At 37.5% G+C, this 26908-nt stretch overlaps 1 long non-coding RNA gene across 1 annotated transcript in view; it reads left to right on the top strand.

Moving 5' to 3' along the window:
* Positions 1-25705, top strand: part of LOC123389592 — a 30279-nt gene extending 4574 nt beyond the window's left edge. The window contains exons 2-3 of the long non-coding RNA XR_006604224.1: positions 20981-21110; positions 25512-25705. This is a non-coding gene — a long non-coding RNA (uncharacterized LOC123389592). The remainder of the gene's footprint in view (positions 1-20980; positions 21111-25511) is intronic.
* Positions 25706-26908: the final 1203 nt, after the last annotated feature.

Genomic DNA, 26908 nt, shown 5'->3' with positions numbered 1-26908 from the left:
TAGGGAAGCTCTATTTTTAATTTCTTGAGGAATCTCTACACTGTTCTCCAAAGAGGCTGCACCAACTTGCATTCCCACCAACAGTGTAAGAGGGTTCCCCTTTCTCCACATCCCCTCCAACACATGTTGTTTCCTGTATTGCTAATTTTGACCATTCTAACTGGTGTAAGGTGATGTCTCACTGTGGTTTTAATTTGAATATCCCTGAGGGCTAGTGATGATGAACATTTTTTCATGTGTCTGATAGCCATTTGTATGTCTTGCTTGGAGAAATGTCTGTTCATATCTTCTTCCCATTTTTTGATATGATTGTCTGTTTTTGTGTGTGTTGAGTTTGAGGAGTTCTTTATAGATCCTGGATATCAACCTTTTGTCTGTACTGTCATTTGCAAATATCTTCTCCGATTCCGTGGGTTGCCTCTTTGTTTTGTTGACTGTTTCTTTTGCTGTGCAGAAGCTTTTGATTTTGATGAAGACCCAAAAGTTTATTTTTGCTTTTGTTTCCTTTGCCTTTGGACATATATCTAGAAAGGAGTTGCTGTGGCTGATATCAAAGAGATTACTGCCTATGCTCTCCTCTAGGATTCTGATGTATTCCTGTCTCACATTGAGGTCTTTTTCCGAAGGAACTCAAACACCTGGAAGCTAAAGACCACCTTGCTTAAGAATGCTTGGATCAACCAGGAGATCAACAAAGAACTGAAACAATTCATGGAAACCAATAAGAATGAAGACACTTCAGTTCAAAACCTATGGGATACAGCAAAGGTGGTCCTAAGGGGGGAATATATAGCCATCCAAGCCTCTCTCAAAAAAATTGAAAAATCCAGAACACAGCAGCTGTCTCTACACCTTAAAGAACTGGAGAATCAACAACAAATCAAACCAACTCCACACATAAGAAGGGAAATGATCAAGATTAGAGCTGAGATCAATGAGGTAGAAACCAGAGATACAGTAGAACATATCAATGAAACTAGAAGCTGGTTTTTTGAAAGAATCAATAAGATAGATAAACCATTGGCCACACTAATCCAAAAGAAAAGAGAGAAAGCCCAAATTCATAAAATTATGAATGAAAAGGGAGAGATCACAACGAACACCAAGGAAGTAAAAACAATCATCAGAAGTTATTATCAACAGTTATATGCCAATAAGCTAAGCAACCTAGATGAAATGGATGCATTCCTGCAAAACTATAAACTCCCAAAATTGAACCAGGAAGAAATCAACAACCTGAATAGACCAATGTCTAGTAACGAGATTGAAGCAGTGATCAAAAACCTCTTAAAAAACAAGAGCCCAGGACCTGACGGATTCCCTGGGGAATTCTACCAAACTTTCAAAGAAGAAATAGCACCTATTCTCCTGAAGCTGTTTCAAAAAATTGAAGCAGAAGGAAAACTTCCAGATTCTTTCTATGTAGCCAGCATTACCCTGATCCCCAAACCAGGAAAAGACCCACCAAAAAGGAGAATTTCAGACCAATATCACTGATTAATATGGGTGCTAAGATTCTCAACAAGATCCTAGCAAACAGGATCCAACACCACATTAAAAAGATTATCCAGGGGCGCCTGGGTGGCTCAGTGGGTTAAGCCTCTGCCTTCAGCTCAGGTCATGATCTCAGGGTCCTGGGATCAAGCCCCACATCTGGCTCTCTGCTCAGCAGTGAGCCTGCTTCCCCCTCTCTCTGCCTGCCTCTCTGCCTACTTGTGATCTCGCTCTCTCTCTTTCTCTGTCAAATAAATAAATAAAATCTTAAAAAAAAAAAAAAAAGAGATTATCCACCATGACCAGGTGGGATTCATCCCTGGGCTACAAGGACTACAAGGATGGTTCAACATTCGCAAATCAATCAATGTGATAGAACAAACTAATATGAGAAGAGAGAAGAACCACATGGTCCTCTAAATCGATGCAGAAAAAGCATTTGACAAAATCCAGCATCCGTTCCTGATTAAAACGCTTCAAAGTATAGGAATAGAGGGAACATTCCTGAACTTCATCAAATCTATCTATGAAATACCCACAGCAAATACCATCCTCAATGGGAAAAAGCTTACAGCCTTCCCGTTGAGATCAGGAACACGACAAGGATGCCCACTCTCACCACTCTTGTTCAACATGGTATTAGAAGTCCTAGCAACAGCAATCAGACAACAAAGAGAAATAAAAGGTATCCAAATTGGCAATGAAGAAGTCAAACTCCCTCTCTTCGCAGATGACTTGATTCTTTATATGGAAAACCCAAAAGACTCCACCCCCAAACTACTAGAACTCATATAGCAATTCAGCAACGTGGCAGGATACAAAGTCAACATACAGAAATCAGTGGCTTTCTTATACACTAACAATGAAAATACAGAAAGGGAAATTAGAGAATCGATTCCATTTACTATAGCACCAAGAACCATAAGATACCTGGGAATAAACCTAACCAAAGAGGTAAAGGATCTGTATTTGAGGAACTACAGAACACTCATGAAAGTAATTGAAGAAGACACAAAAAGACAAAAGACCATTCCATGCTCTTGGATCGGAAGAATAAACACTGTTAAAATGTCTATACTGCCTAGAGCAATCTATACTTTTAATGCCATTCCAATCAAAATTCCACCGGTATTCTTCAAAGAGCTGGAGCAAATAATCCAAAAATTTGTATGGAATCAGAAGAGACCCCGAATCACTAAGGAAATGTTGAAAAACAAAAATAAAATGGGGGGCATCACGCTACCTGATTTCAAGCTTTACTACAAAGCTGTAATCACCAAGACAGCATGGTACTGGCATAAAAACAGACACATAGACCAGTGGAACACAGAGAGCCCAGATATGGACCCTCAACTCTTTGGGCAAATAATCTTCGACAAAACAGGAAAAAATATACAGTGGAAATAAGACAGTCTCTTCAATAAATGGTGCTGGGAACTGGACAGCTATATGTAGAAGAATGAAACTCGACCATTCTCTTACACCGTACACAAAGATAAGCCTTTACCTTTTAAAAATTAATTATTTTTAATTAATACATAATATATATGTATTATTTGCCCCAGGGGTACAGGTCTGTCAATTGTTAAGTGTGTAACTTCACAACACTCACTATATCACACACCTTCCCCAATGTCCATAACCAAACCACCCTCTCCACAGCCCCCTCCTCCCAGCAACCCTCAGTTTGTTTTGTGAGATTAAGGGTCTCTTATGGTTTGTCTCCTTCTTGATCCCATCTTGTTTCATTTATTCCTTCCCTACCCCCCAAGCCCCCAGTTCTGTCTCTCAAATTCCTCATATCAGGGAGATCATATGATAATTATCTTTCTCTGATTGACTTATTTTGCTTAGCATAGTACTCTCTAGTTCCATCCACATCATTGCAAATCACAAGATTTCATTTCTTTTGATGGCTGCATAGTATTCCATTACACACACACACACACGACATCTTTATCCATTCCTCTGTTGATGGACATCTAGGTTCTTTCCATAGTTTGGCTATTGTGGACATTGCTGCTATAAACATTCAAGTGCAGGTGCCCCTTCAGATCACTACATTTGTATCTTTAGAGTAAAACTCAGTAGTGTGATTGCTGGGTCATAAGGTAGCTCTATTTTCAACTTTTTGAGGAACCTCCATGCTGTTTTCCAGGGTGGCTGCACCAGCTTGCATTCCCACTAACAGCGTAGGGGAGTTCCCCTGACTCCACATCCTCTCCAACATCTGTCGTCTCCTGACTTGTCAGTTTTAGCCATTCTGACTGGTGTGAGGTGGTATCTCATTGTGGTTTTGATTTGTATTTCCCTGATGCCGAGTGATGTGGAGCACTTTTTTTCATGTGTCTGTTGGCCATCTGGATGTCTTCTTTGCAGAAATATCTGTCCATGTCTTCTGCCCATTTCTTGATTGGATTATTTATTCTTTGGGTGTTGAGTTTGATAAGTTCTTTATAGATTTTGGACACGAGTCCTTTATCTGGTATGTCATTCGTGAATATCTTCTCCCATTCTGTCAGTTGTCTTTTGGTTTTGTTGACTATTTCCTTTGCTGCGCAAACACTTTTGATCTTGATGAAGGCCCAATAGTTCATTTTTGCTCTTGCTTCCCTTGCCTTTGGCGATGCTTCTAGGAAGAAGTTGCTGTGGCTGAGGTCGAAGAGGTTGCTACCTGAGTTCTCCTCAAGGATTTGGATGGATTCCTTTCTCACATTGAGGTCTTTCATCCATTTTGAGTCTATTTTCATGTGTGGTGTAAGGAAATGGTCCAGCTTCATCTTCTGCATGTGGCTGTCCAATTTTTCCAACAACATTTGGTGAAGAGACTTTTTTTCTATTGGACATTCTTTCCTGCTTTGTCAAAGGTTAGTTGGCCATAGAGTAGAGGGTCTATTCCTGGGCTCTCTGTTCTGTTCCATTGATCTATGTGTCTGTTTTTGTGCCAGTACCATGCTGTCTTGATGACTGCAGCTTTGTAATAGAGCTTGAAGCCTGGAATTGTGATGTTGCCAACTTTGTTTTTCTTTTTCAACATTTCTCTGGCTACTTGGGGCCTTTTCTGCATCCATATAAATTTTAGGATTATTTGTTCCATTTCTTTGAAAAAAAATTTGATGATATTTTGACAGGGATTGCATTAAATGTGTAGATTGCTCTATGTAGCATAGACATTTTCACCATATTTGTTCTCCCAATCCATGAGCATGGAACGTATTTCCCTTTCTTCGTGTCTTTCTCAATTTCTTTCATGAGTATTCTGTAGTTTTCTGAGTATAGATTCTTTGCCTCTTTGGTTAGGTTTATTCCTAGGTATCTTATGGTTTTGGGTGCAGTTGTAAATGGGATTGACTCCTTAATTTCTCTTTCTTCTGTCTTGTTTTTGGTGTATAGAAATGCAACTGATTTCTGTGTGTTGATTTTATATCCTGACACTTTACTGAATTCCTGTGTGGGTTCCAGCAGTTTTGGAGTGTAGACTTTTGGGTTTTCCACACAAAGTACCATATCATCTGCAAAGAGTGAGAGTTTGAATTCTTCTTTGCCAATTTGGAAGCCTTTTATTAGAGGAATTTACTTTTAAATACATTTCATGACCAGATGGACTGTGATGGCTATGTTCAGGCAATAATATGATTTGTCAGTTTTGAGCACATGTCCACTTTTGTGCTTGTGTTTGAGTCTTGTTCTATGACCCACAAGGCAGCAAAGAAGTGTATTCAATGCCAATGATAACACTAACATTAAGTCCCCAAACGGTTTTGATTAAAGGGCTACATATTGGTGTAAGTGAGCTCCCTCGACATGAAAGAAAAATTTAAGGGGATGACATTTGTACATATACAATTTGCTATATTAATAACATAATAAATAGTTGTTAATATTTTATGCAGTATGCATTTATATCTTCTTAGAAATCTAGATAACTCATTTGTTCCAATAAAAGCTTGTATATTGGTTTGCTAGGGCAGCTGTAACAAAACACCCAAGCTGAGGGGTTTAAACAACAGAAATTTCTCACAGTTTTGGAAGCTGGACACCTGAAATCAGCATGTTGTCAGGATTAGTTCCATCTGAAGGCTACGGGGGAAGATTTCTTCCAGGCCACTCTCCTTGCATTGCAGATAGCCATCTTCATATTCACATGGAATTCTCCCTGTACACATACATGTTTGTGTCCAAATTTTTCCTTTGTGTAACACCAGTCATACTGGATAAAATTTCACCCAAATGACTCATTCTAACTTGATTACTTCTGTAAAGACTTGATTTCCAAATAAGGTGTATTTTGGGGTCCTGGGGGTTAGGATTTCAACCTATGAATTTTTGAGGGACACAACTTGACCCATAACAACTAGAATAGGTCTCACTGAAACTTTAGCTGTAGATTCATAAAGTTCCTATTTCTTTTGAGTAATCCACTCTTCTTTCACCTTTTCTATGTTAGTAGAAAACGTACTATCCTTTTTAAATGTGGCTTTCTCCCTTGAGTTGTGTATTTTCAGAATCCCACAACTTATTCAATCCAGACGGGCTGCCTGAGAATATTCAGAGCAAGAAACTTAATGAATTTAATCAGTCTTGTAATGGCCTTTCTCTCCAGCTGCCATTTCTTCTGTCATGGGCTCTCAGTGCTGCTATTGTAAGGTGTCCAAGATAGTCAGGATAGTCTCATTGTCCACTATTCCAGTGGCTGGTCAGGCAGGACATTCTAAGGTTATAGGAAATGGAAGAGAGAAAGGATTTTTCCTAAGTATGATGTTTGCCCATAGTAGCCATATGGACAGATTGGGCTGTCAAGATGACTGCCCCTGAACAATCCATGGATGTAGATCCCCTCACAGTCTGTGGTAACGCTGAGTTGGAGAACAGCCAGAAGCCTCTGCACTTGGTCTCTAGGATTACTGTTTTTATTTAGCCTTATGTACTGAGTCACTATTCCCAGAGCACTGCTGCTATTAGAGCAATTGGAGCAAAAAGAGGAGGGTGGAGGGTTTTGGTCCTTTCCACACACTTTTTCTTTTGTGATATTACCTTTTTCCACAGTCATTCAGTCCTGGAAGTGAGCCGGATTCACTCATCCTGACTATTCCAAGTGAGTATCCCTGGGATGACCTTGATATTCTTTCTGCCAACATTCCTCACCTGGTTGACTTCAAGCCATGGGATCGGAGAGATTTTAATAAAATTGAGCTGCAAAATGACAGGGGTTCAATATAGGCTCTAGCTACATCTCTCTCTTTGAGGCTCTTTGCTTCTATGTAGATATATTAACTGCATTAGAAATAATATAAAATGGATAGATGTTATCAATTAATGACCACTCTCCAATAATGATTCAGTACACTTTTTTGCTGGAGTGGCAAGGGCCCCCTTTCTTTTTGTGACCTTAGCTGGAGGGAGCATTCAAGGGATTCTTCCTAGAACAATGACATCAGAAAGTTCCACTCCTTCAAAACAATATTTTTAAATGTTAAAAAATGATGACTTTTGCATAAATATCTGTCAAATACATTTCAAAAATTTGATTATTTAAAGGAAATAGCAAGTTGGTAAAGCTGGTTCAAAAAACATTTATTTGTTGTATCTTAAGAAACAGAGAACAGACTGGTGTTTGCCAGAAATGGGAAGTGGGGGGTGGGTAAAACAGATGAAGGCAAAGGGAAAGTACAAATTTCCAGTTATAAGATTAAAAAGTCTTGGAGATGTAATATACAGCATGGTAACTGTAGTTAATAATATTGCATATTTGAAAGTTGCTAAAAGGGTGCATCTTAAAAATTCTCATCATTATTGGCAACTATGTATGGTGATGGATGTTAACAAGATTTATTGTGATGATCATTTGCAATATATACAAATATCGAATCATGCTGTATATTTGAAACTATTATAATGTTATATGCCAATTATAGTTTTAAAAAAGAGATTCATACAATGGAATTCTATACAGCATTAAGAATAAACAAACTATGAATATACACACCAACTTCGATGAATCTCCCAAATTTAATGTTGAAGTTTTAAATAAGTCAGAAAAGAAAGAGCACATACTGTATGATTATTATAATCAAATACAGTAAATATATATATGATGATGACATATATGACATAGGTAAGTTATGCATTGCGTATATACATAAAATGCAATGCACTACATATATATGTATATATATATGCAAAACTAATCTATGTGATTGGAAGTCAGATAGTGGTTATGCTTCTATGGCTCAGCTGTAATTGTAGGGGCTTCTAGACTGGAGCCATAGTCTGCACCCTGACTTGAGTGCTGGTTACCCTGGGTAGGTTCAGTTTGTGAAAATTCATTGAGCTGACACTTATACAAAATTCTCCTCCCCCTAAAGACAAAGAACTTGTGTAGAACATATTTATCTATTCAGATAGAAGAGAAATGTGCAAATATATTTGCTGTATTAGACACAAAAGTGGCTAATAACTTCCATGTCATTAAAACTATAACCTTTGGGAAAAAAAAAACCCACAAAAACAAAAACTATAACCTTTGGGGTTATATTTTCTCCTGGATAAAAATTATTTTAATTTTTTTCTAGACCAAAAAATATTTGTAATTTAGCAATTTTCAAAAAGTTTAAAAATGTTTACAGCTATACAGAATCTATGAATAGGGCCCTAATCACTAGTAAATCCTAAGTCATTCACCAAGGAAATAAAATACTCCTGGGGTTTTGTGGTTAATTTAGCAAACTTATTTCTGCATTCATTTTCTATCTAACTATATAACTCTTTATTTCTAAAATAGTCTTTGAAATTTTAGATGGGCCTGTTTTATGTTCCTTAATATGACACTGAAAAATCTAAAATATATTTTTGTGTTATTTCCGCATTTTGGATTTTATCTTACTCCCTTTAGAGTTATATGCTGCATAAACAATAGCTTTAGGAAGGAAATCTGTCTTTAAAATGGAAAATTCTTGGGGCACCTGGGTGGCTCTGTGGGTTAAGCCTCTGCCTTGGGCTCAGGATATGATCTCAGCATCCTGGGATAGAGCCCTGCATCAGGCTCTCTGCTCAGTGGGGAGCCTGCTTCCTCTCTGCCTACTTGTGATCTCTCTGTCAAATAAATAAATAAAATATTTCTAAAAAAATGGAAAATTCTCTCACTTAAAAATAAATTTTAAAAATTTTACATTGGCAGATTCCCAGCTATTTGTTATTATAAAGAACCAAGATCTTAAACTTTCTCATTATCTGCTTGTATTACCAATTAGCCTTCAGCAAGTTAGTGGACTACAAAAAAAAAAAAAAAGAAAGAAAAAAAAAGAAAAAAGAAAAGAAAAGTAAGTTTTTGTCCTAAAACATTTGAACATCAAAAATATCAAACATAATAGAATTTAATCCTCACAACAATTTGACAAGGCTATTATTAATGCTGCCACTAATTCACCAAAATACTTAAGTAATTGTTCCAAGACCACTTGACCTACAAATAATGGAACTTGATCTTGAGCCCTGTTATCTTGGCTCCTAAGTCCAGGATCTTTTCCCTACACCATTTCAAAGACAACTGCTCCACAATTTGCCAGGGAGCATGTTGGAGGAGTGAAATTTAATGAGGCCATTATCAAGAGTTTATCCTAAAAGCTGTAATAAAATGAAATCAATTCTGTTTGAAATGACTATGTGAACATCAAAGAATGTCAACTATTCTAATTTCATATGAATGAAAACCAATATCTGTTTATTTTCTGTCTCACAATACATTTCAGATATGGTAAATGTGGAAAAAGAAGGAAAAAAGAGGGAAGGAGGAGTCAAGATGGTGGAGAAGTAGCAGGCTGAGACTACTTCAGCTACCGGAGATCAGCTAGATAGCTTATCTAAAGATTGCAAACACCTGAAAATCCATCGGCAGATCAAAGAGAAGAAGAACAGCAATTCGGGAAACAGAAAAACAACCACTTTCTGAAAGGTAGGACCGGCGGAGAAGTGAATTCAAAGCGACGGGAAGATAGACCCCGGGGGGGAGGGGCCGGCTCTCAGCAAGCAGCGGAGCAACGGTGCACAAAATCAGGACTTTTAAAAGTCTGTTCCGCTGAGGGACATTGCTCCAGAGGCTAAACCGGGGCGAAGCTCACATGGGGTCAGCGTGGCCTCAGGTCCCACAGGGTCACAGAAGGATCGGGGATGTCTGAGCGTCGCAGAGCTTGCGGGTATTGGAACGGGAAAGCTGGCTACAGAGACAGAGCTGACAGTAAGCTCACAGCTCGGGGTTACTTTGAACCGGTCGCAGGCTCGGTGAGCTTGGAGCGCGGCTGGAGGTCAGGCAGACGGGAGTAACTGGGCGCTGTTCTCTGAGGGCGCACTGAGGAATGGGACCCCGGGCTCTGGGCTCCTCTGGGCCGGAGACCAGGTGGCCGCCATTTGTATTCCCGTCCTCTGGAACTCTACGGAAAGCGCTCAGGGAACAAAAGCTCCTGAAAGCAAACCCGAGCAGATTACCCACCCTGGCCCCTGGTAAGGGCGGTGCAATTCAGCCTGGGGCAAAGACACTTGAGAATCACTACAACAGGCCCCTCCCCCAGAAGATCAACAAGAAATCCAGCCGAGACCAAGTTCACCTACCAAAGAGTGCGGTTTCAATACCAAGGAGAGCAGCAGAATTCCAGAGGAGGAGAAAGCAAGGCACGGAACTCATGGCTTTTTCCCCGTGATTTTTTTTAGTCTTGCAGTTAATTTAATTTTTTTCTTTTTCATTTTTTGTTTTTTTTTCTCGCCTTCTGGTAAATTTTTTTTTAACTTTTACCTTTTTCTTTTTTAACTAGTTTATCCAATATATATATTTTTTCTTTTTTATATTTTTCTTATTTGTTTTCTTTTTTTAATTCTTTTCTTTTCTTTTTTTTTCTTTTTTCTTTTTTTTTCTTTCTTCCTTTTTGAACCTCTTTTTATTCCCTTTCTCCCCCCTCACGATTTGGGATCTCTTCTAATTTGGTTAAAGCATATTTTCCTGGGGTTGTTGCCACCCTTTTAGTATTTTACTTGCTCCTTCATATACTCTTATCTGGACAAAATGACAAGACGGAAAAATTCAACACAAAAAAAAGAACAACAGGCAGTACTGAAGGCTAGGGACCTAATCAATACAGACATTGGTAATATGTCAGATCTAGAGTTCAGAATGACAATTCTCAAGGTTCTAGCCGGGCTCGAAAAAGGCATGGAAGATATGAGAGAAACCCTCTCGAGAGATATAAAAGCCCTTTCTGGAGAAATAAAAGAACTAAAATCTAACCAAGTTGAAATTAAAAAAGCTATTAATGAGGTGCAATAAAAAATGGAGGCTCTCACTGCTAGGATAAATGAGGCAGAAGAAAGAATTAGTGATATAGAAGACCAAATGACAGAGAATAAAGAAGCTGAGCAAAAGAGGGACAAACAGCTACTGGACCACAAGGGGAGAATTCGAGAGATAAGTGACACCATAAGATGAAACAACATTAGAATAATTGGGATTACAGAAGAAGAAGAAAGAGAGAGAGGAGCAGAAGGTATACTGGAGAGAATTATTGGGGAGAATTTCCCCAATATGGCAAAGGGAGCGAGCATCAAAATTCAGAAGGTTCAGAGAACGCCACTCAAAATCCATAAGAATAGGCCCACACCCCGTCACCTAATAGTAAAATTTACAATTCTCAGTGACAAAGAGAAAATCCTGAAAGCAGCCCGGGAAAAGAAGTCTGTAACATACAATGGTAAAAATATTAGATTGGCAGCTGACTTATCCACAGAGACCTGGCAGGCCAGAAAGAGCTGGCATGATATTTTCAGAGCACTAAACGAGAAAAACATGCAGCCAAGAATAGTATATCCAGCTAGGCTATCATTGAAAATAGAAGGAGAGATTAAAAACTTCCAGGACAAACAAAAACTGAAAGAATTTGCAAACCCCAAACCAGCTCTACAGGAAATCTTGAAAGGGGTCCTCTAAGCAAAGAGGGAGCCTACAAGTGGTAGATCAGAAAGGAACAGAGACCATATACAGTAACAGTAACCTTACAGGCAATACAATGGCACTAAATTCATATCTCTCAATAGTTACCCTGAATGTTAATGGGCTAAATGCCCCTGTCAAAAGACACAGGCTATCAGAATGGATAAAAAAAAAAAAAAACATCTATATGTTGCCTCCAAGAAACTAATTTTAAGACCGAAGACACCTCCAGATTTAAAGTGAGGGGGTGGAAAAGAATTTACCATGCTAATGGACATCAGAAGAAAGCAGGAGTGGCAATCCTTATATCAGATCAATTAGATTTTAAGCCAAAGACTATAATAAGAGATGAGGAAGGACACTATATCATACTCAAAGGGTCTGTCCAACAAGAAGATTTAACAATTTTAAATATCTATGCCCCCAACGTGGGAGCAGCCAACTATATAAACCAATTAATAACAAAATCAAAGAAACACATCAACAATAATACAATAATAGTAGGGGACTTTAACACTCCACTCACTGAAATAGACAGATCATCCAAGCAAAAGATCAGCAAGGAAATAAAGGCCTTAAACGACACACTGGACCAGATGGACATCACAGATATATTCAGAACATTTCATCCCAAAGCAACAGAATACACATTCTTCTCTAGTGCACATGGAACATTCTCCAGAATAGATCACATCCTCGGTCCTAAATCAGGACTCAACCAGTATCAAAAGATTGGGATCATTCCCTGCATATTTTCAGACCACAATGCTCTAAAGCTAGAACTCAACCACAAAAGGAAGTTTGAAAAGAACCCAAATACATGGAGACTAAACAGCATCTTTCTAAAGAATGAATGGGTCAACCGGGAAATTAAAGAAGAATTGAAAAAAATCATGGAAACAAATGATAATGAAAATACAATGGTTCAAAATCTGTGGGACACAACAAAGGCAGTCCTGAGAGGAAAATATATAGCGGTACAAGCCTTTCTCAAGAAACAAGAAAGGTCTCAGGTACACAACCTAACCCTACACCTAAAGGAGCTGGAGAAAGAACAAGAAAGAAACCCTAAGCCAAGCAGGAGAAGAGAAATCATAAAGATCAGAGCAGAAATCAATGAAATAGAAACCAAAAAGACAATAGAGCAAATCAACGAAACTAGGAGCTGGTTCTTTGAAAGAATTAATAAAATTGATAAACCCCTGGCCCGACTTATCAAAAAGAAAAGAGAAAGGACCCAAATAAATAAAATCATGAATGAAAGAGGAGAGATCACAACTAACACCAAAGAAATACAAACTATTATAAGAACATACTATGAGCAACTCTACGCCAACAAATATGACAATCTGGAAGAAATGGATGCATTCCTAGAAACATATAAACTACCACAACTGAACCAGGAAGAAGTAGAAAGCCTGAACAGACCCATAACCGTAAGGAGATTGAAACAGTCATTAAAAATCTCCAAACAAACAAAAGCCCAGGGCCAGATGGCTTCCTGGGGGAAGTCTACCAAACATTTAAAGAAGAACTAATCCCTATTCTCCTGAAACTGTTCCAAAAAATAGAAATGGAAGGAAAACTTCCAACCTCATTTTATGAGGCCAGCATCACCTTGATCCCAAAACCAGACAAGGATCCCATCAAAAAAGAGAGCTATAGACCAATATCCTTGATGAACACAGATGCGAAAATACTCAACAAAATACTAGCCAATAGGATTCAACAGTACATTAAAAGGATTATTCACCACGACCAAGTGGGATTTATTCCAGGGCTGCAAGGTTGGTTCAACATCCGCAAATCAGTCAATGTGATACAACACATCAATAAAAGAAAGAACAAGAACCACATGATACTCTCAATAGATGCTGAAACAGCATTTGACAAAGGACAGCATCCCTTCCTGATCAAAACTCTTCAAAGTGTAGGGATAGAGGGCACATACCTCAATATCATCAAAGCATCTATGAAAAACCCACCGCAAATATCATTCTCAATGGAGAGAAACTGAAAGCTTTTCCGCTAAGGTCAGGAACACAGCAGGGATGTCCATTATCACCACTGCTATTCAACATAGTACTAGAGGTCCTAGCCTCAGCAATCAGACAACAAAAGGAAATTAAAGGCATCCAAATCGGCAAAGAAGAAGTCAAACTCTCACTCTTTGCAGATGATATGATACCATATGTGGAAAACCCAAAAGACTCCACTCCAAAACTGCTAGAACTTATACAAGAATTCAGTAAAGTGTCAGGATATAAAATCAATGCACAGAAATCAGTTGCATTTCTCTACACCAACAGCAAGACAGAAGAAAGAGAAATTAAGGAGTTATTCCCATTTACAATTGCACCCAAAACCATAAGATACCTAGGAATAAACCTAACCAAAGAGGCACATAATCTATACTCAGAAAACTATAAAGTACTCATGAAAGAAATTGAGGAAGACACAAAGAAATGGAAAAATGTTCCATGCTCCTGGATTGGAAGAATAAATATTGTGAAAATGTCTATGCTACCTAAAGCAATCTACACATTTAATGCAATTCCTATCAAAGTACCATCCATCTTTTTCAAAGAAATGGAACAAATAATTCTAAAATTTATATGGAACCAGAAAAGACCTCGAATAGCCAAAGGGATATTGAAAAAGAAAGCCAACGTTGGTGGCATCACAATTCCGAACTTCAAGCTCTATTACAAAGCTGTCATCATCAAGACAGCATGGTACTGGCACAAAAACAGACACATAGATCAATGGAACAGAATAGAGAGCCCAGAAATAGACCCTCAACTCTACGGTCAACTAATCTTCGACAAAGCAGGAAAGAATGTCCAATGGAAAAAAGACAGCCTCTTCAATAAATGGTGCTGGGAAAATTGGACAGCCACATGCAGAAAAATGAAATTGGACCATTTCCTTACACCACACACAAAAATAGACTCAAAATGGATGAAGGACCTCAATGTGCAAAAGGAATCCATCAAAATCCTTGAGGAGAACACAGGCAGCAACCTCTTCGACCTCAGCCGCAGCAACATTTTCCTAGGAACAACGCCAAAGGCAAGGGAAGCAAGGGCAAAAATGAACTATTGGGATTTCATCAAGATCAAAAGCTTTTGCACAGCAAAGGAAACAGTTAACAAAATCAAAAGACAACTGACAGAATGGGAGAAGATATTTGCAAACGACATATCAGATAAAGGACTAGTGTCCAGAATCTATAAAGAACTTAGCAAACTCAACACCCAAAGAACAAATAACCTAATCAAGAAAGGGACAGAGGACATGAACAGACATTTCTGTAAAGAAGACATCCAGATGGCCAACAGACACATGAAAAAGTGCTCCATATCACTCGGCATCAGGGAAATACAAATCAAAACCACAATGAGATATCACCTCACACCAGGCAGAATGGCTAAAATAAACAAGTCAGGAAATGACAGATGCTGGCGAGGATGGGGAGAAAGGGGAACCCTCCTCCACTGTTGGTGGGAATGCAAGCTGGTGCAGCCACTCTGGAAAACAGCATGGAGGTTCCTCAAAATGTTGAAAATAGAACTGCCCTATGACCCAGCAATTGCACTATTGGGTATTTACCCTATAGATACAAATGTAGTGATCCAAAGGGGCACCTGCACTTGAATGTTTATAGCAGCAATGTCCACAATAGCCAAACTATGGAAAGAACCTAGATGTCCATCAACAGATGAATGGATCAAGAAGATGTGGTATATATACACAATGGAATACTATGCAGCCATCAAAAGAAATGAAATCTTGCCATTTGCGACAACATGGATGGAACTAGAGCGTATCATGCTTAGTGAAATAAGTCAAGCAGAGAAAGACAACTATCATATGATCTCCCTGATATGAGGAAGTGGTGATACAACATGGGGGCTTAAGTGGGTAGGAGAAGAATAAATGAAACAAGATGGGATTGGGAGGGAGACAAACCATAAGTGACTCTTAATCTCACAAAACAAACTGAAGGTTGCTGGGGGGAAGGGGTTTGGGAGAAGGGGGTGGGATTATGGACATTGGGGAGGGTATGTGCTTTGGTGTGTGCTGTGAAGTGTGTAAACCTGGTGATTCACAGACCTGTACCCCTGGGGATAAAAATATGTTTATAAAAAGTAAAAAATTAAAAAAAAATTAAAAAAGAAAAGAAGGAAAAAGATGTTATTAGGGCTAAGGCTACAGTCATTGTTATTGGTTTGAATCGATGATCTTTAAAATCAAGCAGAGACTGTTAATGGAAGGAATGTGTGGTGAAATTTAGAGTCAGCCTGGAGTCCTAGATTCTAATCATACTCTACTACTGAATCTGCAAGTTAATGTGTCTCTCTGGGCTTCTGTTCCTTGTTGGGTAAACTAAACTTGTTGAGCTATGTTGTCTCCCAAGTCCATTTTACCTTTAATATTTCCCAAACCCATTAAGGAGTCAGTAAGAGAGGCAACAAATATGTGTATAGCAACATCGTTTTCTTGCTTATAAACTTCTAATGACTCCCCATTGCATTGTTATTAAGAAATTACTTAATTACTCTGTGTCCCAATTTTCTTGCTTGCATTGTGTGATGATTTAAATAAGATTATATATGTAAAAAATACCATAATACTCAGGAAATGATAAGCACTTAAAAAGTACTGACTAGTATCATTGACTATAGGATTGAGTTGATTTTATTTTATTTTATTTTATTTTATTTTATTTTATTTTTCTGGGAGAGAGAGAGAACACAAGTGGGGCAGGAAAGGCAGAGGGAGAGGGAAAAAGAGATAATCCAAGCAGGCTTTATGCTCTTTATGCACCCTGCTGGAGCTTGGTCACAGGATCCTGAGATCATGACCTGAGCCAAAACCAAGCTTGAGACACTTAAATAACTGAGCCACTCAGGCATTCTGGGATCAAGTTGATTTTTTACGTGACTTGTCTAACTCCCTTTAATCTGCATTTTGTCCACCTAACTAGCATGGTCTCCCACCATTCTCTGCCTTATACATCATGCTGAAAAACACAAAACAGTATTTTTTTCATTTTTCGCCTTTGAAGGATCATTTTGCATGATAAAGAATCCTACATTAGTAGCGGTTTTTTCCTCTCATCAAGTCTCTCGTTTCATCTCTCATTTTCCTTCACTCTCTTCTTGCTTACATGGTTTCTGAGAAGTTGGATATTTTTCCCTCTGGTTTCTTTCAGGATGTGTTTCTTTGTCTTTGGTTTTTTTTGTTTGTTTTTTTGTTTGTTTGTTATTTTTTATTTAGTAAAGTAATCTTAACACCCATCACAGGACTCAAACTCATGACCCCAAGATCAAGCATCTCATGCTCTTGCAACTGAGCCACTCAGGTGCCTTATAATTTAAATATAATATGCTTAGGTGAAAGTTCTTGGCATTTATCCTGCTTGGTGTTTTCAGAGCTTCCTGGATCTGTGATTTGATGTCTGACATTAAATTGGTGGAAATTTTCAGTTATTGCTTCAGATTTTCTTATGTTCTTTTCTATCTTTCTTCTTCTGGTATTCCCATTACATGTATGTTATGCCTTTATAGTTGTCCCACAGTTTTTGAACCTTCTGAGGGGTTTTTTTCAGTCATTTTTTTCACTGTGTTTTTCAGTTTAGGCAGTTTCTATTTAGCTATCCTCAAGCTCAGAGAGTCTTTCCTCAGCTGTCCACTCTACTAATAAAACCACTAATGATTATCAATCAAATTGATTAATAATTAATATTTATTTTTTTATTTATTATTTTAAGAGAGAGAGAGAGCCCACAAGTTTGGGAGAGGGGCAGAAGGAGAGAGGATCCCAACAGACTTCTTGGCTGAGTGAAGAGACCAACATGGGACTCAATCTCAGGACCCTGAGATCATGACATGAGCTGAAATCCAGAATTGGATGCTTAGCTGACTAAGTCACTAAAGACATTCTTTATTTTTCTTTCATTTATCTCTACTACATCTTTTTTTTAATTCTTTCTTCGAAACTCCATCTCTCTGCTTGTGTTGCCCAATCTATTCTTGAACACTGTCTACTTTACCCATTAGAGTTATGAGTGTATTAATCACAGTTGTTTTAAATTTTTAGTCTGATAATTCTGACATGTGTGCTAGATCTTAATCCGTTTGTGTTGCTTGCTCTGTCTCTTAAAACTGTAGGTTTTTTTGTCTTTTGTGTGCTTTGTACTTTTTTCTTGGTAGTTGGACATGATGCACTGGGTTAAGGAACTGCTGTAAATAGGTCTTTAGTTAATGTGGTGGTGAGTTGCTGGGGGGAGGGGAAACATTCTATAGTTCTATGAGTAGTCTTGGTCCTTTAGTGGGTGTGGGCCACAGCATTGTGAACTTCACAAGTGCTTCTCAATTCCTCCTGTACTTACATGGGAAAAGGTGGCTAGAGTGGGTTGGAGCTGGGTATTTCCTTTATCCTGCACAGAAGGCTAGAAGTGTCTAGAAGTGCATTATTTCTCTTCCTCCCTCTGCAAGTCTAAAGTTGGGTGGGATTAGGTATTTCCCTTTTCCCAGTCAGTTAGGCTCTAAGAAAAAAGGAAGGAAGAAGTAAGGAAGGAAGGAAGGAAGGAAGGAAAGAAAGAAGAAAGAAAAGTATATTAGACTCTGGTTGAATAGTTTCTCCTAAGGACAGAAGGTGTTAAGAAGAACAGAGCACTTATCAGACACATGAAAAAGTGTTCATCATCACTAGCCATCAGGGAGATTCAAATTAAAACCACAGTGAGATACCACCTTAGAATGGCCAAAATTAGCAAGACAGGAAACATGTGTTGGAGAGGATGTGGAGAAAGGGGAACCCTCTTACACTGTTGGTTGGAATGCAGCCATTTGGAAAACAGTGTGAAGATTCCTTAAGAAATTAAAAATAGAGCTTCCCTATGACCCTGTAATTGCACTACCGGGTATTTACCCCAAAGATACAGATGTCGTGAAAAGAAGGGCCATCTCTACCCCAATGTTTATAGTAGCAATGGCCACGGTCGCCAAACTGTGGAAAGAACCAAGATGCCCTTCAACGGACAAATGGATAAGGAAGATGTGGTCCATATACACTATGGAGTATTATGCCTCCATCAGAAAGGACGAATACCCAACTTTTATATCAACATGGATGGGACTGGAAGAGATTCTGCTGAGTGAAGTAAGTCAATCAGAGAGAGTCAATTATCATATGGTTTCACTTATTTGTGGAGCATAACAAATAACACGGAGGACATAGGGAGATGGAGAGGAGAGGGGAGCTGAGGAAAATTGGAGGGGGAGGGTGAACATGAGAGACTATGGACTCTGAAAAACAACCTGAGGGTTTTGAAGGGGTGGGGGGTGGGAGGTTGGGGGAGACAGGTGGTGGGTATTATGGAGGGCATGCATTGCATGGAGCACTGGGTGTGGTGCAAAAACAATGGATTGTGTTACGCTGAAAAGAAATATATATATATATATATATATATATATATATATATATATATATATGTATAATAGAGCACTCTGTTGTATTTTTAAATGGTGACTTTTCCTGCTTTCTCTGCAAAAAGAATGAGGGGATTTTTCACTGATATTCCCCGTGAGAACCTGGTCAAGCTCTTGAGGTAAAACTCATAAAAAAGTAGGAGCCTCCATCTTCCCTCCTTTGTGGCTGAGCCCATGGAGTTTTTGACTCTCAAACTTGTCCACACTGACCTCCAGCAATTCATCAATTATGGTTTAGGATTTGCTATCCCAGTACTGGTTCCTCTAAAGGATTCTGCTCCAGCAAGTTGTGATTCTCTGTTCTGCTTGCCTGTCTATCTAACTCTGGAGACAATGATTTTCCTCGTGACCTCACTTTCTTATGGATACAAAAAGGAGTTCTTGAGTTTCCAGGTTGTTCAGCTTTTCACAAATTGTAGGAATGGAGTGGTCATTACCAAGCCTCATACATGCTAGACCAGAAATTGGAAGTTGCTAGAATGAAACTTGCAGGACTTACTTTGTACACTATTGCAGATATCCATCAGACAACTGAAAATTGGTGTTGATAGTTCACACATAAAAAAATGAAGGTTAAAGATATCAATTTTGAAGATGGAGGTAATATTAAATAGATGAGCTTTCCAAGGAAAGGACATAGAGTAGATATATGGATGTAGAAACTTGGCCCCTTGACCCCCATTTTTGACAGTATAGCATAAAATTTCTTATAGGGTTTATCTTCTCTCTTCTAAAGATTTGATCCTGAAGTAGTTTAGAACACTGATAGTATGAATATTAACATGTATTAAGTAAAATCTAGGTGGCACATGCACGTGTCATTCTAAGATACCATTTATATGGAAAATCAAGAGTTCTCAGGTTATAATTTCATTACACAAGACTTATAAATCTTCCTGACTTCACTGACACTTTAATTATCAAGTGACTTGCCTAGTCCTAACGTAGCTAGTTTACATAATTAGTCGTTTTCCTTCTTGTGTTTTTACTAATCTCGATACTATACTCAATAATTTGAAAATCTGCCTTCTACCATTGTGGAAAGCATAAACAAGAAGTTTAATGTATTTGTCATTTAACGTTTTGACTAATTCTTTTCCAGTGAATTCAAACCACGAGCAATTTTGTTTTATGAGAAAGATTTATTTTTTTAGTAACATTGGCCTTTAGGTGTGTTTAACTTTGTAGTGTCAAATAACCAGTTTGCTTGATTTTACCTCTCAGTCCATTTAATTTTCTCTGGTAAGATTTCTCTCCTTGCCCTGCTATCATGGTACTCCTCTCAGTGATTATGTTAAGCAAGGGATTATTAACCTATTTCTGGTTACCAAAAGAACAGTTTATTTGGTTAGTTCTTTTATACCACACACCCCACTCCAGAAAAGAAAAGAAAAAAGATTTGATAAAGCTTAGAAAATAATCTATTTAGATACAATGTATTTGGTCTTGGGAAGAGTAAATGTTTTTCCTGACACCGAATTTCGAAAAGAGTTTAATACATGGGTTCCTAGACACTGAAAAAAACAAAATAGAAAATAGCTAACACCTTAATCTAAACAATCTGTATTTCTTCTGTGACACTTGTGAGACCAAACAATACTCCAGAAAAGAATACCACATCTGAGATTTTCTCTGCTGCTTAATATCTGGCTGAATTGGCCACTCCCCTTTTGTGTGCTAACAATTGAAAAAGCAATTGCAACACCAATCAATGAATAAGGGGACAGAAGTCATTTTGAGTGATTTGTATGGATTTTCAGACATTTCCACAAAATCAGTAGGGTCACCACTCCAAATTTCATCTTGGCATCAAGCTCCAGCCCTGGATTTCCTGTGCCAGAAACCTGCTGGGTAGAAGCTGAACCACTGGGAACTGGGATAGAATGTTAAGGAGAGAAGAGTATCCAGGAGACACTGAGTACTGAGAAGTCCGCCTTCCGGGGGAGAAGTATTCCTTCTGTGTTAAGTGGTTTTACTGTAAAGTAATGAAGTTACAGGATTACTATTTTTTCAGGATCTCTAAAGAGGAAATCATTGGATTCATATGGCAAGTGAGGAGAAGAAACAGTCACAAAGTTAAACTCTGGATGTAATTTAGCAGTAATCCAGGAAGGAGCCTAAACCTGGCGAAGACTTTCCTGCAGGTTGGTGAAAAGGCTGTTACTCTTACAGATGTGAAACAACAAGAGTAGAGAGGCCTGTGGAATAGAAAAACAAAAAACAAAAGTAGAGCCCATATAATATGGAACTCAAATACATGAGAAGAGTGGCAGCTCAAACCACTGGTTCAGAGATGGACAAAGATGGGCTCAGAACAAGTAGGTTGTCATTTGAAAAATATATATATAAACTTTGATCCATCCCTTACTATACACAAAAATAAGCTCTAAGTGGATCACCAATATAATAGGAAACAGCAAGATAGACAAGTCCTAGAAGGATATATCATTTAAAAGATTTTATTCATCTTTATTGAAAAAATTTTAAACTTAAAATACATTCCTCTTTAACCTAGGTGCAGATAAAGATATTCCAGCTATCAATCAAAATCCAGATATTTTAAAAAAGATGAAAAATTTGGTTTGCACCAAACTAGAAAGCACATTTTTTGTGACCAACAAAACAATTACAAACAAAGTTAAAACTTTTTTTTATAAAACAAACTGAAATAAAATATTTGCAACATGTATGATGGAGATACTTTCTTCATTTCATGTGCAAAAATTAACTCAAAATGAATTACAGACTTAAAATTTAAGAACTAAAAAATATCAAACATCCACAAGAAAGCAGAAGATCTTGATTCAGCAAAGGTATTTAAACAGGACATGAAAAAACAAGAGATATAAAAGGATAGATTCAGCTTTATCAAAATTTAAAAATTTTTACTCTTTAGAAAACTCCATTAACAACAAGGAAAAAAAGTAAGTCATGAACTGGAAGAAAATATTTGCAAAACAGCATTTAACAAAGAACTTTTATATTTTATATTTTTATCTAAATATATAAAGAATATATTTATACTTCACATCAATAACAAACAGCCAATTTTAAAATAGACAAAAGATTTGAAGAGACATTCCATAAAAGATGTACATATGGAAAATAAATACATGAAAAGACACTCAATTTCAGTCATTAGGAACATGCAAATTAAAAGCACAGTGAATTACACTGTACAGCTACTAGAATGTCTGCAATTTATTTTTAAGATTTTATTTATGTATCTGAGAGAGAGACTGAGATGGTGGGAGAGGGAGAAGCAGATTCCCCACTGAGCAGGGAGCCAGATATGGGGCTCGATCCCAGGACCAAGATCATGACCTGAGACAAAAGCAGATGCTTAACCCCCTGAGCCACCCAGGTGCCTCTCATTAGTTTTTATGTATATTTCATTGTTTTCAGTAAGCATACTTATATGAGTAAGACTTGTTTTGTGGACCAGAATATGGCCTTAGTAACGTTGCATGTACATTTATAAAATATGTATATCCTGATGTTGTTGGATGGAATGTTATATAGATGTCTAATAGGTCAGGTTATTGATAAAGATAAGGAAGTGAAATTCTTCTGCATAGTTAATGATTTTATGTGTATTTGTTCCATAAAATATTGAGAGGTATCCTCAACTATATTCATGGACTTTTTTCTCTTTTTATTTGTATAAATCTATGCTTCATGTCTATTTTTAAACTCTGTTATTAAGCACAAAAGCATTGAAAATTGTGATATCTTCTTCAGTTAATAACAGAGATTATTATGAATTAATTCCTTTGTCATTATAAAATGATCTTTTTATTCCTGGTAATAATCTTTACTGCAAAATAGATTTGGATGATAAATTTGCCATTCTACTTTTCTTTTGCTAACATTAACATGATATATCTTTATCCGTCCTTTCATTTGATTTGTGTCCTTATAAAGTGAATTTCTTTTAGGCAGCATAGAGCTGGGCCACTTTATAAAATTCAGTATGACTTTTCTGCACTTTGGATGTTTACATCATTTACATTCAATGCTTGTTGATATGATTTGGATTAAATCTCCCATCTTGCTGTTCGTTTCAGTTGGTCCTCTTTGTACTTTATCACAATTTTCCACAATTTCTGCCTTGTTTTGGATTAATTCAATTTTTTTTTATCTTTCCATTTTTACCTTCTTTATTATTTTGCAAATATACAAATTATTTATTTTCAAATTACTTATTTGCATATTTAGTTGTTCTTTTAGGATTGACATTATATGTCTTTCATTTCCTCAACTATTTTAATAATATACTGTATGTGAGGTGATGACGTCCTTTCTCATATTATTAATATACAGTTCGTTTCTAAGTATATCATATATTTTACAATGCATTATTATTTTATTTAGTCAATATTTTTTCAAAGAGAATTTTTTAAAAGGAAAAATTATAGGGATAAAAATATATTATATGTTCATAAAAAAAAATTATAAGGGTGCCTGGATGGAGCCGTTGGTTAAGCTTCTGACTATTGGTTTCAACTCACGTCATGATTTCGGGTCATGAGATCAAGTCCCATGTCAGGTTCCGTGCTCTGTGTGAAGTCTGCTTAAGAGTTTCTTTCTCTTTCTTCCTCTGCTTCCCCTCCCCCACCCCCATGCTCTCTCTCTTTCTCTATCAAATAAATAAAGGGAAAAATTATATTCACCCATGTATTTACCACCTGTTAGTTTTTTCTTCTGTCTGAGTGACTTCCTTTAAGGCTCCTATACATTGTAGGGAAGGTCTGTTAACGGTGGTTTCTTTCAACATTTGTATGTCAGAAGTTGTCAATTCACCCTCATTTTTGATAGATATTTATACTGGGTACAGTATTCCCACTTGAGAATAGTTTCAGGTTGTTTTTTCTTTATGTTCTGGCTAAAGCTATTTCTGGTAATAAATAAGTTCCTTGTCATTTTTCTTTTTGTTCCTCTGTACACAGTTATGTCTCTTTTATATTCAGCTGCTCTTGAAATTTTATCCTTTCTATTGTTAAAGAAATTTGATGCACCTTGACCATTATTTTTTTTCTAATTTTTTTATGCTTCCTTCTTTCTGTGACTCTGTTTATGCCTAATATTAGACTGAATTAGTTTGTCCCATTTTTAAAAAACTGCTGTTACCATTGTGCTTCATTTGGATAGTTTCTTTTATAGTGCATCAAGTTCACAAATCCCCACAATGTTACTGTGCTCCTAATCTATTCCAGTTTTCATCTCAGACAATCCATTTTTGTATCTAGAAATTCAGTCTCACATATTTCTTAACATGGTCATGGTTTTGTCAACTTTCTTGAACATATGGGGTGTACTTATAACTTTATGTCCTTATTTATTTTATTATCTGTGTCTTTTTTGTTTCCATCAATTTTTCTCCTTATTAGTGTAGATTTTCCTGCTTCTTTCATACCTTTATTATTATTATTATTATTAGAGGGAGGTGAATTTAATCTGGTTGAGTAATTGGATTTTTAAAATATTGCTAACTTTTATTCTGTGGTGCAGTTAATTTTCTTAGGATCAGTCTCATCCTGTGAGACTGACTTTTTAACTTCATTAAGTTGGTCTGGAGCAAGGCCAAGTTATGAACACTATTTGGGTATTATCATCCTGAGTCCTCTAACTGATGCCTTCTGAAGTATTGCATTTTCTACTCCAGCTAATGATGAAAAATGATTTCTGGTCATGTGTGAACTCTACAGTTTCTCCACCTGTTCCTTTATGGCTGTCCTTTCCCTGACCCTGAGGAACTCTCACCCATGCACAGCTCCACACTTAGCTGAAGATTCGAGGGGAACACTGTAGATTTTTTTCAGCACCATATATAGTTTTTGCCATTCTGTGGAGCTTTCTTTGTTCTGGTATCTGTCCCTTCAAATTGTGGCTTCAAGTGTCAAATGAAGGATATCTTACCAGGTTGTTGTGAGGATTAAATGAGATTGACCATGTCGTCTACAGGTATAATGTCTCTACTTATCAATGACTTACCAAATGTTTGTCTCTGTCCTCTGTTCCTTCTGCTTATTCAAGAATAAATTAGGATAACTTGAGTATGCACTGTAGCTGATAAGGTGACTTACTATTTTTAGAAGTAAGGAATGGAGGATAATTCACTCCCTTAAAATATTCATTTTAAAAATGTAGCAGCAGGACATGCTTTCCTCTATGCTTTGTTGGCTTGGACTCAAAACTTTTACCCTTCTGTCCAGACTGCACAGAAATGAAACAGAATGAGAGTAGTGAATGGCTTACCATGCTTCGTACTTCACATGTAAGTGGTTTGCCTTCGCATATAAAGGTATCAAAGGTAGTCTGTGACTAGGTCCCTCTGTAGTAACCTGCCTCTAAAAGAGCCAAAGGATCCTCCCCACTGCTGCTCAGGACCCTGCTCATCTGACTTCAACAATATATCAGAGCTGGTCTATATGCTCAAGAGAGTAAAGCAAAGATAGAAATGACAGCCTGAAACTATGGAGACGATCGTTAATAAAAGAAGTTTCTGGCTTGCTCACGTTTTCTCTCTCTCTTGCTTGAGGCAGTCATTCTGGGAGCCAGCTGCAGCTGTTTGAGAAGTCATACTGGGAGGTTCACGTCACAAGGAACGGAGGCCTCCTGCCAACAGCCACATGAGTGACTTGGAAGCGGATCCTCCTGCCCCAGTCATGCTTTTAGATGATTGCATCTGCAGCATGCATTTGAGTACAGCCTCATGCGTGATCTTAGGTCAGAACCACCCAGGTAAAACGCTCCTCGTTTCCTGATATTCAGAAACTGTGTTAGATGTCAAATATTTCACATTTCAGATCACCGAATTTTGGAGTAATTTTTTTATACAGACCAGATAACTCCTACTGACTTCAGTTCTTGGGTGTGGGAGTGCTATCATAACACATATCTAAAAACTGGGGAGTGACTTTGGGACCAGGCAGTGGGTAGAAGCTGGAATGATAGTAGGAAGAGTATTAGTGAGGAAACTGTCTGCCAAACATGAGGGACTCTGAGAATGCATCCTGTGATGGCTTAAAGGGAGGTGAGGATAATAAAAGAAAACAGAAGGAAGATCCTAGTTATGTGGTAGCTGAAATTTGAGGAATATTTTCGTCTACAGTAATATGGAAAACAGAAAATGTTATTATTGAACTGCATGATCCAGCTAGGAAGTTTTCTGGGCAAAATGTTATAAATGCCTCCTCCCCACCACCCACCTCGGTGGCTATCATAAGTGAGAAAGAATGGTGGTAAATAAAAGGAAGGTAATGAAAAACTGAGATTTGGTTGTTTTGAGGATTTTAGGTCTCTGAAGATAGCATAGCTGCAGCTGGCTTTCCCAAAGTGACTGACTCAAGCAAGAGGAGAGAAAATGTGAGCAAGCCAGAAGCTTCTTTTATTTATAATTCCCCAGTGTGTCCTATTTTAGATATGCCTGTATCTGATTTTTCCTTTACCCTAATGTCTTCTTGTCTAACTGATAAACTTCTCATCTTTCAATACCTTGTCCCAATATTTCCCCTTCTAGAACACCTTCTATAATGATTTCAAGAACATTTTCTCCTTTTGTCTATTAATGCACCTTGAATATAATTCTTCCTAATGTCTATCATACTACATCTTTATATTCCCAGTGCTTCATATAGTGATATGCACAGGAAAGGCATTATCATAACGTATTTTCTGGGTTAAGGAAAGGTGAATAGATGAAACAAAACTCTGAACATAACTGATGAATATGAAATACACAATGAAAGTGTAATAACTTGAAGTTCTAGAATAAAGAGATGTAATATCCAACTTGGTAGTGGCAATTATTATACTGCTTCCAAAATATTACTACCTTAAAAATATTACAAATATTTAACATATAGTGAAGACAGACCACTTGATTTATTATGAAATAGAACTGGTATTTATTCCTGTGGGGTGGGGGGAGAGCTGTGTT

This window comes from Mustela putorius, unplaced genomic scaffold, assembly GCF_011764305.1.
Source record: "Mustela putorius furo isolate JIRA1106 unplaced genomic scaffold, ASM1176430v1.1 tig00003987_pilon_pilon_pilon, whole genome shotgun sequence".
NCBI classification, from domain to species: Eukaryota; Metazoa; Chordata; class Mammalia; order Carnivora; family Mustelidae; genus Mustela; species Mustela putorius.
This window is presented reverse-complemented; position numbering and strand designations above follow the sequence as displayed.